Genomic DNA, 16,073 nt, shown 5'->3' on the forward strand with positions numbered 1-16,073 from the left:
AGTAGAGCAGGGAAGCAAATACCAAAATATATCAATCAATCACCAAGGTGGCAAAGAGGCTTTCTTTTATAACAACCACTGCACCTTCTTCTATTTTCATGCCTACCCCAGTACTCACTCCTCACCCTCATTCCATCTCTTGGCAATTTTTTCATCATTTATTTTTTTTTTGGGGGGGGGGTAACAGGGATTGAACTTGGGCACTTGACCACTGAGCCACATCCCCAGCCCTATTTTATATTTTATTTAGAGACAGGGTCTCACTGAGTTGCTTAGCAAAGCTAAGCGCCTCGTCATTGCTGAGGCTGGCTTTGAACTCATGATCCTCCTGTCTAAGTCTCCCGAGTCACTGGGATTAGTGGCCACCGTGCCTGGCTCTTTTGTCATTTCTACAGTACCTGCTCATAGCAAGAGCTCAATAAATACTTGTTGAATGAATGAAGAAATGAATGAATAAATGAGTCAATTACTTGTGATAATATAGGTTTTAGAAACAGGTATTAAATGTGATCTAGTTTAATTTGCTCACTTTATGGAAGAGGAAACTGAGGTAGGAGGATCTTTGCTGGCTGGTGGCAAAATGAGGGTCAGAAGTTAAAGTCTTCATCCTCTCTGCTGCTGAGTCTAGTGCTCTTTTCACTTGGAACAAAGTTGTCAGAAGCCGGGACAGTGGTGTATGCCTATAATCCCAGTGGCTCAGGAGGCTGAGGCAGGAGGATAGTGAGTTCAAAGCTAGCCTCAGCAACTTAGTGAGACCCTGTCTTAAAGTAAAAAAAAAAAAAAAAAATTTAAAAAGGGGCTGGGGATGTGGCTCAGTGCATAAGTGCCCCTGGGTTCAATCCCTGGTTCAAAAAACAATTAGCTATATAAAACTCATGGTTCTTTTAAAATCATGCCCAGAGTTTCCTTGCAAAGAAAATATCTTTAGCCTTTCATTGGCCAAAAAAAAAAAAAAAAAAATCTTCCTTGTTTGTCTCTTCCTGCACTGGAAGTTTTTCTCTTGTCCTAGTAATCTGTTCAGGCACCTGAAATCCTTTTGCTCCTTCCTGTGTCAGGGTAGGGGCCACAGGGCTGGTCTGGGCTCAGGCAGGGACTTCCGCCCAGGTTTTGATTCCAAGCTGACAACCCAGGTGTGTGGCTCTTTGGAGTTCTGCTTCCCTGCTAATGGGTTTTGTTAACTGTTTGTCATTTGCTTATGCAAATCTACCTCTTCCAGCATTAAAACGGAACCCAATTATAAAGTGAAATTTCACAATTAAACCACTTAGTGAAGGACATTAAGCGATCAGAAGGAATTGATTTGTAAAAATTTCAGCGATAATTACCAAATGTTTCTGAAATGTGACTAAGTCCTAGGTTTTTCTTTAAACAAACACACATACTTGCACATTTTCATATATATACTGCACAGACACAAGCACATATTTTCACACACCTGGTTTCCATCTTCTCACTGTGAGACTTGTTCTTGTTCCTTCTCTAGGTCTAAATTTTCCCCAAATAGAGGAAATTCCACCAGCCATCAGATCATGTCTGCAAAGTTCTTGGAAACTGTCCAAAAGAAATGGCCACTGGGCTGAGGAAGCTGGGGTAGGCAGGAAAATAGAAGAAGGTGTAATGGTTTTAATAAAGTCTCTTTGCCACCTTGGTGATTGATTGATATATTTTGGCATTTGCTTCCCTGCTCTGCTGTAATCGATAGCAGTTATAGACCCAGGAGCAGGAAAGGGTGGGGATGTGGGATGGGGGCAGTATTGATTGGTCTTTACAGGAAAGAGCCTTGCCTGGGGATTGCAGTGCTGTGGCAACTAGAAGAAGGACCTTGCTGTTCCTTGAAAAGGTTAACTTTTGTCATGCCCCCTCCCCCATCCTACCAGGCACCAAGTCAGAAACTTGGAGATAGATGAGGACAGACAGGCATCTGCCTGGAAAATTGGACTTTCTGGTGTTTGATGGAGCCAAAGTCATACTCATCTTTCTCATTGCACCCACAATTAGAGGGTAAAATCCATAGTCTCCTCGGTTGCTGTGGGGACAGGGTAGGGAGGGTCTTTGAGGATAAAAGAGTTGATGATATACTTATGGGTTCCAGACTATATCTATGCTCAGAATAAACCCAACTCATTTGGCAGCATGTAGTTGCTTAGCAGGTATAATGTAGAGGTGATTTTAGCATAGACTCTGGAGCCAGCTTGCTTGGATTCACAGCCCAGCCCTGCCACTGAATGTGTGACCTTTGGCACGTTAATTAGTCTTCCTGTACTTCAATTCCGCCATCAGTAAAATGGATATGACAGCAGTACCCATATCTTGGGGTTACTGTGGTAGTTAGTTGACCTATGTAAAGAACATGGATGGCTCTGGAATATGAGAAATGCTCTGTATATGTTGCTATTATGCTCTGATACAGATGGACACCTGGGCTGGCATTCATGATTTATGGGTAGAAACTTAAAGGTACAAGGGTTATCCCAGCCTTGGCCTTCTGGTGATGAGAACCCAGGGCTCAGGATCCAGCATCTGCTAAATAATTCTTTTAGTATATCAGCTCACTAGCCACAAGATTCCTCAACCCTTTTTAGATTAATTTTTTTTTCTCTGAAAGCTTTCAAAAATAAATACCAGGTACAGGGGGATGGGCATTGGAATGATAGCCTTCAGTGCCCACAAAGTGCGATCAGGGACCAGGATAGGTATTCATTCATTAAACAAATTCCTGCTAAGTTCAAGACAGTTTCAGTTGATGTGCTGATTTCCATTTGTGACCTTGAACTTAATGTGGATCAGTGAAATGTGTAAGCACCCCTCTGTAACATCATGACAAGTAGCTTTTATGTAACTTGGGATTCCCCATATCTAGAATAATGTGCTCAAAACCAATGCTTTGCTTAAAAGTGCATTTGCCACTTGACATTTTTGTTGAAAATATACTCATTTTTTAAAATATAGTTGCATTGTCATTTGTTGACATGAGTGAATTTTTAGTTTCCAGAGATTTATGTGGCACATTAAGTGACTTGGGAGCTTATTTTCTTCTAAATCGTAGATCTGAGTGCTGGGACAAATAAAAGCTAAGAGGTTGGCACAGGTGCTAAGGATCCTGGCCTACAGAGTCCTGTGACAGTCAGTCTCCTGAGAGGTTAGAGCTGGAAGGGACCCTAGAGATTGTCTAGTTCATGGTCCTCATTTTAGAAATTAATTGCTATTTTAGTTGTAATACAAACTTATGGGGTACAGCTTGATATTCAATGCATGTATACAGTGTGTAATGATAGAATCAACATAATAAATGTTTCCATCTCCTTAAACATCTTTAAAATTTTTGATTAACACATAATAATTGTACATATTTATGAGATACAGTGTGATATTTCAGTATATGTATACAATATGTACTGATCAAATCAGGGTAATTAACATTTCCATTTTCATTAACATTTCCTTACTGTGGCTTTGTGTTTGGGGACTTTGAGCTCCTCTCTTCTAGCTATTTATAAAATATATAATAGGTTATTGTGAGCTACAGCCCCCTGTGTGGATCCAACACAGGACTGGATTCTTTCTACCTGTGTTTTGGTACCTTGTTTTGCTGATTCCAGAGAGGTGGAATGGCTTCAGAAGTTGAACTGGACCCAGGTGTCTTGATTTTGAGCCCAGTGCCATTCCATGTGCTGAAGTCCTTGTGGCTCTGCAGCAGGCCCCTTCCCCCTCTCAGATCTCCTGTTCTCAGGTTTGTGTCTCAGGCTGTTACTATCGGACAATTCAGTTGATTCAATAGAGATGCACTGAGAACGTATTCAGTGCCAAGCATTGTGTTAGGTCCAGGATAAAAAAATAAGATGTGGACCACTAGGCAGACTGCATGGCATTAGCGTGCCCAACTATGAGCAGCCTCTCCTGTGAAAGGATTCTGCTTAACTGTGCTGTCACTTCACTTGGTTCACTTTGGTGGGTGAAATTTGAGCAGAAGTGATATGTGTTACTTCTGACCAGAGGCTTTCAAGGACATTTTGTGGTCCCTCCTATGCTTTTCTGTCTCCCCAGGAGAGGGGCAAGGCCAGAGCAGGGCCGGGCTTCTAGCCAGGTTCCACAATGAAGAGAAGATATGCAGAGGCTCTGGAGCCAAAGGTGATGCATAATGAGACCAGTGCTCTGTCTCTGTGGCCAGCCACCAAGAGTTGATGGTTGCTCATCCTGCAGCATAAGCTGCATGAGCCCATGGCTACAGAGAATCACTGATTAGTTGGAGACATGGCTTATTTGCAACTGAAACATGGAGTGATGGATGCTTTGCTAGTCATAGACACAGAGGAGTCAGGGGTAGGCCAAAAGAGGGAAAATAACTCTCTGTAAAGGAGGCATCTGAGAAGGCTTTCTGGAAGAGGTGATGGCTTAGAAGTGTTTAAAGGTCAAAGAGAATTTTACCACGTGAGGGGATTGGGAGGTTTGTTTATTGAGGCATCCTAATCAAAGACACCCACATGCACAGATATGAAATATCATGGTATGTTTGAAAATCTCTTGTAATGTCCACACTGTGGGCCAGGATCAGGTTTCTTAATCTTTGAGTACTATTCGCTATCAGCCATTGGGTCAGGTGTGTGTGTGTGGGGGTGTCTCAGTGAATATTCAAATAAAAGTGCATCACTTAGTTTGTTTTAGAGCCTTGGCCCCCAGTCATCTCTGATTTTATACATTGAAGAGCTCAGCTGAACATTGTGAGCCATATATGCTTAAAAAAAAAAAGAACTTAATTTTTATTTAAATCAAAGAATATATATACGTAGTTTGGAAGTTAGCTGTTGCTTTGCCTCACCCCTCCCTACACCTAAATCCAATTCCCTAAGGGAGTCACCATTAACTCTTACAGCTCTTTTCTCTCTTGCATATATAACTATGTTTCTAAAAATATGCTTGTATTGCTACCTTTTTTTTTTTTTTTTGGTACCAGGGAATGAACTCCGGGGCATTCGACCACTGAACCACATGCCCAGCCCTATTTTGTATTTTATTTAGAGATAGGGTCTCATTGAGTTGCTTAGCACCTCACCGTTGCTGAGGCTGACTTTTTAAATTCAAAATCCTCCTGACTCGGCCTCCTGAGCTGCTGGGGTTACAGGCATGCACCACAGTGCTTGGCCTTGTATTGCTACTTAATGTGCCAGTTTTAGAAAATTTCTGCCATGGTAGATGAGAACTCAGCTCTCCTACATTATTCTTCTTCAGTTCCATCCCTGCCTTCCCCTCTTATCTCTTTAATGCAATTTTTTTTCTGTTCAGTTCATATTTGATGTTTATATGCTAATGACTAAAATAGTATTTACTACTGAATCAAGTAGTACATTGTGACCATGTATCTTTTTACTGGGGTTGCTTTCTTTTTCCTGGAGTTAATAGTTGCCTCTTTTTTTTCCCTTAACTGATCTGGTCTCCAGATTTACTTATAGTTTTGTTTTGTTTTTTGCAAATGTGGGAAACTTGAAAAAAAAAAGTGAATTTGCTTTTTGCTATATACCTACCAAACTATTTTCCATACATTTGAGCTTATCTTTTTCTCCTATAATTACCCCTCCTATTATCCATGTTTTCTGTTTACTTTCATCTGGATTGACTGCTTTATAAGAATGCTGTACAACTGTCATCCAGAAGCTTCTATTTAATATATATATATATATTTTTTTGGGGGGGGGGCACTGGAGATAGAACCCAGGGTGTGTTAGCACAGAGCTACATCTCTAGTCCTTTTATATTTTAATTTGCAACAGGGTCTGGCTAAGTTGCTTAAGGGCCTTGCTAAGTTGCTGAAGCTGGCTTTGTATCTGTGATTCTGCTCTCTCAGCCCATGAGTTTCTGGGATTATAGGCCTGTACCACTGCATATGGAAGCTTACTATCATTTTGAGTGTTTCTTTTATTGCCTTCCTGTGTTGGATCCCCTATTTTCAAAATTCCCCACATTCCCTATTGGACAATCATCTAATTTTACAAAACTCATTCTCTCAATAACTTTCCAAGAAAGGGTGCTAATGAGGCAATTTTCTTGTGTTATTGAATATTTGCTACTGTACTACTTTTTTTAAAAGAATTTCTTTTTAGTTGTTGATGGACACAATACCATTATTTTATTTTTTTCATTTATATGTGGTGCTGAGAATCAAATCCAGTGCCTCACACATGCTAGGCAAGCACTCTACCACTGAACCACAAGCCCAGCCCCACTACTGTACTACTTTGATGTGACTTATAATTTATTTGAGAATAGAAGTTTAAATTAAAAGCATTTCATTTCTGATTGAGAAGGCATTTATCTTTTTTTTAAAATAAGTTTACCATGTGTTTTTTTTTTTAAAGAGAGAGTGAGAGAGGGAGACAGAGAGAGAGAATTTTTAATATTTATTTTTTAGTTATCGGCGGACACAACATCTTTGTTTGTATGTGGTGCTGAGGATCAAACCCGGGCTGCACGCATACCAGGCCAGCGCGCTACCACACCCCCAGCCCCAAGGCATTTATTTATCTTTTAACATCTGATGTTACTTTTTAAAAAGCTTGATGTTGTTTTTATACTTTTTAATTTTTACCTGTGTTTGTCTCTTTGGAAGGTTTCAGAAACTTTTTCTTATCCCTTGTATTCTAAAATGTCATAATAATGCTGGTGATATGTATCTTATTCTTTCTTTGTGTTGGACTAGTCAGGAGACTGTGTTTCCTTTATTTCTCTCCTATTATCCATCTCTTTTTCTTTTGATTTCACTCTTTGGAAGATTTCCTCAACTTTATTTTCTAAACTTTATATTGAATTTTTGGAAACAAAATTAGTTATTAATTCAGAGGCTTTTTTGCTTATTATTTAGTATTTGATGCTGAGGATTGAACCCAGGCCTTACACATGCTAGGCAAGCACTCTACCATAAGCTACACCCCCAGACCCCCAGAGGCTTTGTAAATTAAAAAATTTTCCAATTATAATCTCTTCTTGTTTTATGAATACAGTCTTTCTTTTTTCATCTTTTTGATGAAAAGTATTTTTTTAAGTGTTAATGCTCTTTTTGAACATTTCTTTTGCTCTTTGTAAAATCTCTATTCCCCCTAGATCTTCCCTTTTCCTGTTTTCTTCAGTCTTCCTTTTCCATATTTGAGGCTTACTACACATACACTGAGTGATCCTTGGCTATTTGTTCATATTTAAGAAAGGAACAAAAGTTGATTTGGGAAATTTTGATATGTGATTGGGCTAGTTTGTTGACTGGTGGACATACGTCAATCAAGTGGCAAGCCAGCCTTTCCCTTGGGGATAGCTGCAGTTGTCTCTGGGCCTGTTGGTTCTTCCACTGTACTGGCTAGGGTTGGTGGTATTGGGGAGGTTGCTAGCAAGACCAGAGGAAAGACCGAAGGGCTGACAATTTAGCATTCAGATCTCTACCTAACTCTCTTTACTCTCCATCCTACTTGTTTTTTTTTTTTTTTTGGTACTGGGAATTGAACTCAGGGACACTCAACCACTAAACCACATCCCCAGCCCTATTTTGTATTTTATTTAGAGACAGGGTCTCACTTAGTTGCTTAGCACCTCACCATTGCTGAGTCTGGCTTTGAACTTGTGATCCTCCTGTCTCAGCCTCCCAAGCTGCTAGGTTTACAGGCATGTGCCACCACATCCATCCCTATTTGGTATTCTTAAGTATAATATTGCTTTTAATCAATTTCCCCATGGGGAAAACTCTTGTTTCCTGGGGGGATGTGATGGGGAGAGCAGAGGAGACTGGCTGCCTGGTTGTGGGGTGAGAGGAGACTTCTTCTATAAACAGATTTTCCACCAATGTCCCCTTGTCCAGCCTGGAACATGACTCCAAGGCCACAATGCTTGGTTCCTTCAAAGACCACCCCCCTCAGGGTTCTGCAGAGTGGATGAGCCCCTGCCACAGGCTTTTGGCTTGTGACTTCTCCCTGCTGAACCAGTTACCACTCTTCCCTCTTCATTCTTTCAGAAAAACCATTATGAAACTCTCTAGTCCACTGTTTTTTCCTTTGCCGTTCTTTTTTTTTTTTTTCACTGATTAATACCTTTGCAGTTTGTGAAGATTGGGCTGTGGATTCATAGGGTGACAGCCACACATCAGAGAAGAAGGTGGGCAGGTGGCTGGCTGGTGTCATCCTGGGTCTCACAGCACTCGAAGCACTCCTCTGTTTCTCTTGTAGGCTCTTCTTCTTTTTGTAGGCTCTTCTTTTTCATGTTTTCCTTTAAATACTGGTGTTCCTCAGTCTCCTGCCCCATCAGACTCTTGCTGTCCCTTTAGCATAAGATGGAGAATAGAGAGGCTGCTTGGCTCCTGCTCTCTGAGTGCAGGTCCTGGTTTTGGCTCCTGCGGTGGAGAGGAGGGCACAGAGCAGGCAGGACAGGCAGAGCTGGCCTGTACCCACTGCACGGGACTCTGGGCCTCACCTCTACTGGCTCCATTTCAGTGCTTGTGGGGCATTTGGTTTCCTTGAGCCCAAGAGGGAGGGGTTTCCTTTTGTCCAGTTTTACCAACATCATGGGAGGACACAGAGGTAGAGAACACCCCCCTCTTCCTTGGCCAGTTCTATTCATTTCTTCCAAAATTAGACACTGCTTTAGGTGTTGGCATTATACTTGTGAGCAAAGCAGGCTGGATCCCACCCCTGTGGAAGTTATCAAGTCCTAGGAAAGATCACCTTCCATTCCATCAGGGCTGCAGGCCCCATGCAGCATTGCTGTCTGTGTGGTTCTTAACCAAGGCCTGAGTTCCTGTTTTTTAGGACTGAGATGGGAGGAATGGGGGGTGGATTTCAAATAAACCTGGGGTTTGAGAAGGTGGTCCTTGTGCCCCACACTGTTGGACACATGTCATTTCCACCTAGATGGATTTTCCATTTCTTGTCATTTGGGCAAATTTGTTCTTTGAAACAGATCCTTCATCCTTTCTTATGCAAAGTCTTCCCTGATCCTCCATCCCCAGTATTAATGCCATACTTTCCTGTGCCCCTTTTCCTCCACTTTTGTCTTAGTCAGCTTTTTTTTTGCTGCTGTGACTAAAGGATCTGACCAGAACAACAGTAGTGGAGGAAAACTTTGAGAGCTCACAGTTTCAGAAGTCTTAGTCCAGAGAAGGCCAGCTCCATTCCTCAGGGCTCGAGGTGACGCAGAGCATCATGGCAGGAGAGCGAAGCAGAGGGAAGCAGCTCACATCAGGAAGCAGAGAGAGAGAGTCCAGCTCCAGATACAAAATATATACCCCATAGCCACACCACCAATCAACCAGTTCCTCTAGCCGCACCTCATGTGCCTCCAGTTACCACTCAGTTAATCTAATCAGGGAATAATTCACTGACTTGATTAAGACTCTCACAATCCAGTCATTTCTCCTCTGAAACTTCCTGCATTGTCTCACACATGAGCTTTTAGAGGACACTTCATATCTATACCATAACAACTTTGTATTATCAACATCTTCTAAGTTAGTTGTAGCTCTGGTGAGTGAGCCTCTGAGCAGTGTATGGGAGACAAACATGAACTTTGGAGTCACATGGACTTCAGTCCAGCTCAAGTCCCATGGGTTGAGTCTCAGGTCTCTCAGTCTCTAGCTTTGGCTCATTAACCTCTGTGAGCCTTAGTCTTCTCATCTATAAAATAAGGATAATCAAATCTACCACTAACCATTACGGTGGAGATAAAATGACTGTCAATTGTCAAATGGCAGTGCATAATTGGTGCTCAAATATTTGTTCCTTTTCCTTTCTCCCTTGAAGGTGTTCCCATCTAGGGAGGGGAGAAAAGTAAGGAAACTAATCGATGCAAGAATTTGTTGTACTACTTATGTTGATATAGGAACATGTGAGAAGGAGAAGGAATCACATGCCACTGAGTCTGCCTCCTTGTCTGTCCCAGTAGACTAAGAGTACTTCCAGAGCAGGGCCACATGATCATGCAGCTCTGTGCCCCCAGCACCTAGCACCATGCCTAGCACACAGTAGCTGCTCAATAAATGCCTACATAAATCAAGTGGGAATAACTCTTGCTTTTTCCAGTCACAGCTGCATTACCCAGCATTGCCCATCGCCCCCTTTCCCTTTTCTTGCCCCCAGATGTTTCTACCTCAGAGAAGGTAAAATTATGATTTATCAGTCATATGGGGTAAGAATCTTCCTTCCTCACTAGAGAGTATTTCCAAATACTATCACAGTTTGGAACATGAGCATCCCCACCCCTCTTGTATTGTAGCAATGGGTCTCCAGAGATGAGGAGTGACTCAGACAGGCTCATGCACTATCCTGCAAGAAAGATGAGTCTCTGAACATCCAGACCTATAGACCTTCACTGGCTTATCCATCCTGTTCAAGTGAGTCTGTCTCCCAAGAACCAAACATTTTCTCTCCCTGGCCCTGACTTGAAATGAAACATCTTGGCCCATAGACAGTTTTATGGTCCCTTGCCTTCCATTCCTCTTGTCGAGTCACTGTGCGGGTGAGAGCCCAGCCCCGGTGTTGATTTATACAGTTCTCCTAGGCCCCTGTTGGATTTGGAGTCTGGAACAATAAGACAGGGCTATCCATCAGCCCTCGGCTCAGATCTCCCCAGTCTCATTGGGAAGGAAGGAGGGTGGGTGGTAGAGAGGATGGCCTCAAGGGTCCTGAATTTGTCACATTGATCAAACTCACAGGGCAGGGGTAAGATGTAGGGGGAGGCTTTTTATCCCACCATGAACCTACTCTGTGATAGAGGGATGCAGTGAGCCTTGGACAGGGATGAGAGCACATGTGAGTAGGGTAGGACAAGAAGGGATTTAGAACTCAGAAGGTGACCCTGACTCAGGGTGCCACCCCTCACCCTGCTCCAACTCAGAATGCAGCCACGCTGTCTAACCCTGTTGGGTGATTGCTAACTTACCCATCCCATTGAGCATCACGGTACCCTAGCATCCAGTATAGTGCCTGACACATAGCAGGCATGTGACAAAGATAGATGTTTGTTTGTTGACCAAGACTCCTTTTCCCTACCTGGGCTCAGGGTTAAGATCATTCATAGAAGTCCTTATACATTTAGTCACCCTGCATCTGCACAGCATGATTGCATGTCTGTATGACTGTGTCTGTGTTTGTGTGACTCTGTGACCATGTGTCTGACTTTTGGATTGTGTATCTGTATGACTGTGTAGCCATGTGAATGCATATTCATATAACCATGTGACCATGTTACTGTGATCCTGTGTTTGTGTGTCTCTGTGATTGTGCATATGTGTATGACATCTTTTTTTGTGTGTGTGTGCCAGGGATTGAACTCAGGGGCACTCAGCCACTGAGCCACATCCCCAGCCCTATTTATTTTGTATTTTATTTAGTAACAGGGTCTCACTGAGTTGCTTAGCATTTCACTTTTGCTGAGACTAGCTTTGAACTTGCAATCCTCCTGCCTCAGCCTCCCAAGCCACTGGGATTACAGGTGTATGCCACCACACCCGGAGACATGGTTTTTATGTGAACATGTATAATTGAGACTGTGTGTGGCTGTGAGACTGTGCACATGTCTGTGTGACTATGTGTATGTGTGACCATCTGCCAGTGTGACTGTGTCTATGTGTGTTCACCTTGCCTGGGTGTGACAAGTGTGTGCCGTGTGTGTTTGCAGCTGCACACGTGTCCATAGGAGTCCACATAATAAGTGAGAACTTTTCTCTACCGGGTGACTCAAGGGAAACCATGACTTTGTCTTCTGTGAACATCTAATTATCTAAGCCTGGAGCTGGAAGAGGATGCCACCCTGTCAGAATCCAAGGGAACAGGGAACCTCTAGACATCTTTGCTTTCTGACCATTGCTCAACAGAGGCAGGAAAGGAACTGTTATGTGGTTATTGTATGTAAAAACTTGAAATTGCATTCCTTCTAGGAATCCCCACCCTTTGTACTTGGGGACTGTGACCCCAAAAAACAAACTGCAGTGGGGATGGGGTCTCTGTACCACTACCTATACAGAAGAGACCTCTGGCAGAGTGGCCTGGGAAGAGAGTTATGGTTGTCAGGAAATTAGAGGCTTTGTTCAAAGCCAGAAAAAGAAAACCAAAGCCCAAATCTAGGAGCTGAAGGAAAGAGAATTCCAGAGTGACAGCACAGTTGCGGCTTTGTTGTGTCCTTTTGTTTTAGAGCTGCCGAAGTAATAACGTGTAATGACCTGAGCGTCCCATCTTTCTGCTGCCAGCTGCCTCCAGTGCCTGGGAAGTTGGCTGACCTGAGGAGAAGCCAAGGGTGGCTAATGAGTCATTAAGAGTCTTTATCAAATTAGGATTATAATCCATCTCAACATGCAGAGGAAAATGTTTCAAATTATCTACTTTCTTAATTGCAACTCAAAGATTTGGCAGGAAATTATCATGAGAGATAACGTCTGGAAATTGATGGATTGTGCTAGTGTGTGTCTAAGCTTCTCTAACCATAATCTCTAGAGGATTCATCCACACATCCATGTGCGTATGCTTACACTGACACACACACACATACACCCCTGCTATGAATACTAGTCCAGGATAGTACCCAAACAGACAAGACACACACACATATGCATGCATGCACGCACACACACAATCATAGCTGTGCACAGTAGGTCAAGCCATTAGCATTCATTAGCCAATTCAAATAGGCTGAGATTGTTACCAAATGCTGAGACCAGGAAGGAGAAGGAAATATATAAAAGAAACACTTAGTCCTAGCCTTTATGAAGTTCAAGAGCTGTTTGGGGAGCTAATGCATACATATTTGAAATTTTTGAACATGTATAAGGCAGCGTACAAGTGCATCCTGCTGTAGTGAAAATGTGAATGCATAAACTCAGAAGGATACAGGATATGGGTGTCCTGAATTAGAAGTTTCTAGAGGGGATGAATTTCCATTTGGGTGTGGACATTGCCACTGTGCATGGTGATAGTAGCCAATGGGGATGAAGCAGAAAAAGGCATATGGAGTCTGTCAAGAAGTCTGTGCAGCCAACCATGACAAGATATGTCTGCAAAATCTTCAGGCTGGGCAGGGCTGAAAGGCAAACCTCTGGGTTGGACTGAGAATCCAAGCTGTCTTTTCCTTGCCTGTTAAGTCAGCAGAGACTTGAAGTTCACCCCTCTCTTGCCCTTCTGACTGGGCCTTGATTTCCCTGCTGTAAAGTAGAGTGGAATCTGAAGACAGAGTTTGGCCTTTCCACATTTCTCTTGGTCCCTGTAAACCTGTAAGATCTCTGTGAGTTCAGGGATTGTGATTTAGTCATCTTTATAGCCTCAAGGCCTACCACATGCCTGGCCAGTCTCTCTGCTTTATGGGAACCAATGAACTGGTAAGTTTCTTAGAGGGCATCAGGGTATGCATGTTGAATGAGTGAATTAGCGGATGAGTGAGTGGATGAGAGGACAGGAAGAGGGATGAAGAGGCAATAGAGTAGTGATTTGGAGTGTGGCTTCTGGAGGTCACCTGCTTGAGTTCACTCCTGGTGACAAGCTCCTCCACTTACCTAAATCTCACATAGATGCAATGAGCATGTACAGTAGCCTCTTAGCTCTGTCTGGCACCCAGAAATAATCAACGACTATTAACTATTATTGCTGTTGCTGCTTTGTTTCGTTTTTCTTTGCTAAGCAAACTACACCCCCCATATTGTATTAGCTGGGGTTCCTTGCTGCCTCATATGGCCACCCTTCGTTACCTTCGCTTATACTGTGATAAGACAGGACCCACTCTGGTGGGAAGTGCAGCCTCCACCTATTGGTGGGGTTGTTGGGTTGGGTTCCTCAGGCCCTGCAGTGTGGGCTGCCAGGATGAAGTTGGGAGCCAGCTGTGTGAAATCCTCAGCTCAGGAGGGCTTAGAGGTTGAATGCAGCATCAAAGGCAACAAATATGGACAGAATTCACCCCTGGGTATGGGGGTGGTGGTGGTGGTGGTGGTGGGTGGGAGATGGTCCAATGGATAAGCAGAAGGATGCAGAGTGATTCTGTGAGAGGTGGTGACCATGTGGTGGTAAGAGGGAGAGGGTGGGCCCCAGGGATGGATGGTGGTAGCAGGGTGACAATGGTGATGATGATGATGAGGATGATGGGGGACAAGGCCCTCCAGTACAGTTTGGAGAAGACTTTTGAAGAGAAAGAAGTTTTGACACTCCACTGGGCAGGAGCAGGGAGTGAGTTATTCTGATCTCGGCAGTACAAGGGAGGCACTGATGTTCTGCTGATCTCCCCTTGCTCACCAGACGTATATGGGGCTGGAGGTAGCAGAAGGATTGAAGAGCCAATGAGCAGAATGATACATGATAGATGTTGAAGGTTTCAGCATCCAAACATAGCCGGTGTAGGGACAAAAAAATGAAGCCCAGAAGGGGGCATCAATAAAAATAGAGTGTAAGTCACAATGTAATTTTAAACTTCTAGGAGCCACATTTACAATATAAAGGAAACAGATGAAATATTTTAGTAACCTATTTATATTTTATTCAATGTATCTAAAACATTATAATTTTGATATCTAAAACATAAAATAATTTTATCTCTTTTTTTCAATGCTGAGGATTAAACCCAGGGCCTTGTCATATTAGGCAAGCATTCTACCACTGAGTTACTTTCCAAGCTCTTTTATAAAAATTTTATTTTTGCTCAGTTGCCCAGGCTGGACATGAACTTGTGATTCTCCTGCCTCAGCTTCTTAAGTAGTTAGGAGCTGGGATTATAGGCCATGAGTCACAATACCTGGCTCCTAAAATAATTCCTAATGAGGCATTTTGAAATATTTTTTGCATACTAAATCTTCTAGATCCATTCTGTATTTTACACTGACAACCCATGTCTGAACCAGTCATGTTTTAGTGCTTAGTACAGTGGCTTTATTAGTCAGCGCAGATCTATATATTCTTTCTCATATTTTTGTGACCAAACTCTTGAGATCCCATTTTCCAGAAATGGCTCTTTTTTTGAAAAGCATGACATTTTCTCTTCTTTTCCTAAATACAGTTGAGTCATTTTCTCCCCCAATCTCTCTTAATTCTTTCAAATTGGCAAAGTTACTTCCCACCTCTTGTGAAGACCTGGAAGGAATTTGGAACTCGAAACTTTCCTTCCCTTGCCTCCTGCCCCCCTCCCCAGAGTATCTCACCTGGAGCTGAGGTTGAGCAGCTCCCACTTGAGAATCTGATTGTGCATGTGTGTGTGCACACGCACGCGCATATGCACATGCATGCATGCATGTAGTTGGGGTAGGGAGGTGCCTAGAAGTGAGACCTGGGGAGAAGGCAGTGTGGCAAGAATCTTCCCAAAGTGCATTAGCACTGTAAGAAAGATTTTTTTTTTAAGCTTTGGGGATTATATTGCGCCTATATTATAGAAGCTGGTTCAAGACATGACCCAATTAATTGCCTATTCTGTACCCAGAGGACAAGTTCCATCCCCCTGCTTCAGAGGTAGTCAGAGATAGGAGTGGGGTGGGAGAGCAAACAGGCTTTCCCTGAATTGAAGGGAAGGAAGGAAGAAAGGAAGGAACAAAGGAAGGTTCAGAAATGGACAAGGAGCCTAGACATCCTGGTTTCCAGCTCAGCAGAATTCTGCAGCTCTATCTTTCGAAAGATTTATAATATCAGAGTTTTTGCACTGCACATGTTTGTTCTCTGTCCTCCTCCCTTTTCTCCAGGGGCTCAACACTTATGCTTTTCATCAAGGACTGAATCTTCCTCCCCTGGCCCCAAGTCCCCCAGCACCATAGTTCCACCTGGGTCCATGGTCAAGAAGGAGGCTGTAGGTAGAAAGTGAGCAACCCCCTTTCTCCTTTTCCTTGTTCCCACTATCTGTGTTACAGCCTTCAGGGCCTGTCATAGCATTCTCAGTAAACAATATTTTCCTTCCTCAGGCCAATTAAATAAGCACTATAATAAAGGCACAGGCAAAGTGCTGTGGCAGCCCTGGGTAAAGGGCTATTAAACCTAATGGCTGCCACTTATTGAAGAGCATCCCATGTGCCAGGGACTGTGCTAAGCTCTTTACATTCATGATTTTATTGAATCCCCATGGTCTCATGAGTGGGGTTCTATTATCATCTT

The sequence above is a fragment of the Marmota marmota genome, unplaced genomic scaffold (genome assembly GCF_001458135.2).
Source record: "Marmota marmota marmota unplaced genomic scaffold, marMar, whole genome shotgun sequence".
Classification (NCBI taxonomy): domain Eukaryota; kingdom Metazoa; phylum Chordata; class Mammalia; order Rodentia; family Sciuridae; genus Marmota; species Marmota marmota.